General features: G+C 35.9%; 1 protein-coding gene across 1 annotated transcript in view; it reads left to right on the top strand.

The window, feature by feature from the left end:
* LOC119422128 (ankyrin repeat and fibronectin type-III domain-containing protein 1-like) overlaps nucleotides 1-3,798 on the top strand; it is a 40,738-nt gene that overhangs the window by 30,859 nt on the left and 6,081 nt on the right. The window lies entirely within an intron of this gene.

Here is a 3,798-nt window from a genome sequence, read left to right as displayed (position 1 = left end):
AGATTGATTAACTGGACTGATTCAAATCATTACAATTTCTTCAAAAGTTCAGTTTTGTTCCAAGAAAACTTTCTGTTTCTTTTCTGATGTGCAAGAGAAATAATAATAATAATTACAATAAAACATCTTAATCTTTGATACATGTTAGATTGAGCACATTTGAATTCTTAAATAATTAATAGGTGTTTTTTTTTAAACGAAAACAGAACTTTTTCTCAATTATTTTCAAAATATTGTTAAGATATTTAGTTAAATGTAATGTTTACGTTTCCATGACAAATTGTATAAAATCTACATGTTTTTATTTGTTTGTGACTTCCTTTCCTGAGAGTCCGTTTGTTTTCGAGTTCATGCACGAATCGTGCGGACGCTGCAGAACCTGGACGGGGACGACGTTAGTCTGGAACGTTTCCTCCAAAAGGTAAAAACTTTTATTTTCTGATGCTGAAAACATAAAAACAGCAAATGAAATTTTAAAGTTTTCACTTGAGCTAATTATAACTTTTACATTAAAATCTCCAGCTAATCTTTAACACAATGATTAAAAGTAAGTCTAAAATATATGTTTGCACACATCAAGAATGAAAATTTAACCTCTTCATTTGCAACAGTTTCTTCTTTCTAAACAAATACTGTAACACGACCACGTTTGGCACAAAGTTTTGTATAAATTAATGAAGTTATATCATGTTTTCATTCACCCGCTCATATATTTGGACTTTTTCATTAATAACATAATCGGAGAATATAAAAAAAGTGTTTAGTTTTAAAAGCTTGTAAACTTTTATGAATTATGTGTGATACATAAAACCAAACGTTATGATGGCAGACAAAAAATTAAGAAAATAAAAAAGAATTTAAAAAAATACAACCATAAACCATAAAAAATGTTTTTCTGCGTACAATAGCCACATAGCTCATATTTGTTTCACGATTTACTTCTTTAGTGGGTTTATTTTAATTCATTTGTATATTTATTGTTTACTTTTTCTAGAGTGCATCTATGAATAATGGCACTGAATAATATGAATAAAATAATCTATAAATTGGGATGGTGCAGAAGACATCTAAATATAGATGTTTCCATCACGTCCAGTCAACGCCGACTTCACACAGTCTCTGGTATAGCAATAAGAAAATATAAAACCAGTCTGTTACAGCAGTGATTTAAAACAACTTTTCATTTTAGATTTTTAAATAGAAACAGAAGACTGACACGTGTACAGTGCACAGAAAAATACATTCTTTTACCGTAACAACGAATAATAAATCAAACCTACATTAATGTTTAGATTTGAATTAAGAGTTTAAAAAATAATTATCTGTTGTCCAAAATAAAGAAAAAATAAAGTCTTCAATTTAGTCAGACTCAAATGTTGACCCTCTTCTGTCATAATGATTCACTTTATATCAACAGAACAAAAACACTATGGCAGTAATTTAACATTCAATAAAAAGGTTTACTCAAAAAGTGGAGAACAAAGGACTATAAAAGTTGAATAATGCTTAAAGAAAACTGCGTAAATGTGGAACTACCGTATGTGTGGTCTCTCCTCCCCTGCGGGATGTCTGCGTCACTACGCGCCTATGTGCGGGGTGTTTTTTTCAATCTCAGGCTCCCTCTCCGCAGCCAAGGAGTGAGAGTTTGATAGGATTTTTTTTTGGTCTCTAAAATCCGACATGTGTCACTTTCATTACTTTTTCTCTGCCTAAACAGGTCGCACTTGTAAATGAGACTTTGAGTCAATGTGATTTATCTGTGTAAATAAAGGTTGAATGAATATGAATTTTTAAAAAGAAGGTTTTGCTTATTTTAGCAATATTTTCATTTTCCAGCAAGAGTCTGGGTATTTCCTACTCTGCTGCAAGTTCAATGTTTTATTTTTCTACTGAAAATATACTTCATCTTTAGCAATTATGACAGAAAAGTTTGACTGAATTGATCTTTTTTTATGTTTTACAGAAAAAAACTAAAAATCTTTCAATCAAGAGAATGATCATAAAGACGATTACAGTTTTTGAAGACAGCATCTTTCGTCCTGATGCCATTCAGCTCCCACACTGTCCTGACCGGAGATCCAGTCTCCTGGAAGAGGACAAGAGACACGCTCCGGTCTCTGCACCTTCCACCTCCAACATCATCCAGCTGTCAGACATGACAGTCCCACCACCTGCTGTTGTGGCAGAACTAAAAAAGAAAGAAGGAGCATCTGAGGATGAAACCTGCACTGAGATGCTGCTGAAAGAGTCCAGAGAAGAGCCAGGAGGCAGTGAGGATCAGCAAGAATCCCACCTAAAGAAGAAACTGGGCAAAAACCTGCGGGGGCTTCCTGATTTTGAACACAAGTTAGAAGAATCTCTGAAAAAAGTTGGAGGAACGGCGAGAGAGAAAAGCGTCAGCAGAAGGTTTCTCAACAGGCTGGACGGATTACTGCAGGATCTCTGCAAAAAGAAGATCTCTACAACCTACAAGAGAGAGCGACAGGAGGGGGACGAGGTCTACCACAGTAAGAACATCGACAACGTAAACACCTCAGTATCGCCGCCTCCAAAAGGCCCGTGTGTGTTCGTCTGTTAGCAAAATCTCACCTCACGAGACAGATTGTAGTGAAACTTTCAGTAAATAATTATTGGCTGTACAGCTACAAGTCATGAACTTTTGGAGCCAACTTTATTCAAGATGGCTGCCACATCTAATCAACCTTAGCAAACATGTAAATGGCTATAACCCGGTCAGCTTGACAAATATTAGCTCAAATTCCACTGTGGTAGTAGCCGAGAGTCATGTCTAACACACACTCTGAGTGCAAACAAACTGCACGAGTTTATAAGTTTACATTAAATTGCACATGTTCACTCACACACTGTTTTCATGTGCTAATCTTCTATCCTCTTGTCTTTTTTATTTTGTAGGGAAGATCAGCTCATTGCTCTTCTCTCCTACTCTTTTTGCCTCTGAAGCCAACTCTGACGACGACTACGTAATGAGGCGCGCTCAGAGGGAGAGACAGAAGAGAGAGAAGTGGCTCCGCCGTGATAAACGGAGGGAGGGAGTCAAGAGACGCTTGGTCACCTTCTGGAAGGGAAAAAGTAAGGAGAAGGAGGCTCTGAGAGAGGAAGAGGAGCGCTGTCAGAAGTGTGCAGCAGAACACGACGTCGGCATCCCTGACTCCTCAGCAGGAGGGTCAAAGAGGAGGATGAGCTTTTTCACAAAATGGTTTTTACGGTCAGTTTTTAACACGCACACATTTTTATGAATCCACCTCCTTGTGGCACAGGATGTCTATACTCATCACAATGAGGTAAACTATCATTAACTGTCATAATCCAATTCTGTTTTCCAGAGCAAAACAGTTTTTCTGCAACTGAGGCTCACCCTACCAACAATAACCTTCTTATTTTACAATAAAAAATACTTTTATAAATTATCAACCTTCTCTTTGGTGTGATGCTGTCAATATTTGTTAACATGATAAGGTTTTCTTGTAATTCTCCCCATTTTAATGCAATGTCAGGGAACATACAGTTGAAACCAGAAGTTTACATACACTATTTAAAAAGACACGTGCATTTTTTTTCACACTGTCTGACGTGAAATCAGAATAAACTTTTCCCGTTTTAGGTCAATTAGGATTACCAATTTTTTTTTTATATATTTGCAAAATACCAGAATAATGAGAGTGAGTTTTTTTAAGGCAATTTTTATTACTCTCTGGTATTTTGCCATTTGAAAAATTTTGGTAATCCTAACAAACCTAAAATGATCAAAGTTTATTCTGATTTCACGTCAAGACAGTG

Source organism: Nematolebias whitei, chromosome 15 (genome assembly GCF_014905685.2).
Source record: "Nematolebias whitei isolate Nwh7 chromosome 15, NemWhi1, whole genome shotgun sequence".
NCBI classification, from domain to species: Eukaryota; Metazoa; Chordata; class Actinopteri; order Cyprinodontiformes; family Rivulidae; genus Nematolebias; species Nematolebias whitei.
Note: the sequence above shows the minus strand (reverse complement) of the source record. Positions and strands in the feature narration are given on the sequence as shown.